Raw genomic sequence first — 1,641 nt, 5'->3', positions numbered from 1 at the left:
ACCGATGAATCAAAAATGTGCCGCACACGGAGCAGAAAATCAGCCAACACAGAGCAATCAGACTTTACCTATTTTATTCTTTTTTTAGCACTAAAAAAAGGAGACGCTTACCCTTACAGTCTAGGTGTGAATGTGACAGAGTCTATACAGCATCTGATCAAAAACGGGAAGATTTGTTTACTATACTCAAAGAATGCACCCAGTAGTCATCAGATGTCTGACGTCAGGTTTACATCAACTAAGTTTCTATTTCCTTGGAGACAGGAGTCTGAGGAGTTTCTGTATGTGTTACAATTACAAGGGCCTTTGTGTGAAAATATGAAAATGTAGTGTGTGAAAGCATTTGAGTGTACTTGACCTTGATAAGCGCCTCAACAATATACACAGTCTCTTTCACACACAGAGTCAGTCTTTTTTCTTCTAGTTTCTAGTCCTAGTTATGTTATCCATTGATTTATTCACAAACGAGTCTACCAGTATATACATATACACATATATACAAGTTCACACAATAGTTCCTAAACTTTTAAGTATATATGAAAACAGGATTAACAACAACAGTAATAGCAAAAACTTTCAATAATGTGCAACTGAGTAGGATGACTTTGTCAAAATGTACATGATGTGGATATTAAACTGTAAAATTATAACAGGAAATGTAGAATACGGTGAGTCGGTGCAGAGAAAGTGATCGCAGTAGTAGCTGAAATTTTTATCAACATGTCTAAAAATCTGCAATAACTGCATGTAAATGCCAGTAGGGAAGTAAACATTTCTTGATTTTGTTGAGAGCAGTGATTTGATTCACTAATTTAACAGCAGAATGGACTTTTTTTAGTACATTATATTTTTAAAAATGTTTGGAATGAATTTAAAAGAGCCAGAAATGAATTGTGGGCAGGTTCTGTTGAGCATTGTGATGTCACTTAGGCTGACTTGTCATCAGAGACTTTTGGAACGTTTGTCAATAAGAGAGCAGTTCCTATAGGAATTCATCCATTTGAAGAGAGAGACGTCGAAAACATTACCGCAAGAAATTCAGTTGAGCTTCAGTTTTTCAAGTAAGTATTTATTTAGAAATTAGTGAGGCAAAGAAAAAAAATTAATTTTGTGCAAGGGTTTTTTGAAAGAATTGTTCCAGCGATGTTGCAAATAGGTTAAGCAAGACAAGTTGTTAGTAATCAGTTTTTTTAGCTCAACATCAAACCATTTTAGAAACTTTTTGATGTAAATATCAAATGTCTCATTTGAGGTTTTAGCACCTTTGTTGCATATTTGCGAACTTCATTGAGTATTGAAACAGCAGAAAAATATTAAAGCGTTTTACATGTTTTAAAAAAATTGTTCTTCAAGTTTATAGATAACTTATGATTTTCACACATGAAATGATATATTTAATTTGATAGGTAACTAAATGATGATCTGATTGACATTAAATGAAGTTTCAGATATATTACATCATTAAATTTACAATGTTTACTATGAAAATGACTTGGTGTTCTCTGTTATGTTGTACATTTTAGACATGCTTTGTGCCAGTCACCGACCACCTTTCCATGTCTTTGTGTTTTTTACAGTCATGCTAAGAAGAAGTGAACGATTGAGAACCAATGGCTATTATGACATCAATGGAAAACCAGT

The sequence above is a fragment of the Poecilia formosa genome, unplaced genomic scaffold (genome assembly GCF_000485575.1).
Source record: "Poecilia formosa unplaced genomic scaffold, Poecilia_formosa-5.1.2 Scaffold105, whole genome shotgun sequence".
In the NCBI taxonomy this organism is placed as follows: Eukaryota; Metazoa; Chordata; class Actinopteri; order Cyprinodontiformes; family Poeciliidae; genus Poecilia; species Poecilia formosa.
Note: the sequence above shows the minus strand (reverse complement) of the source record.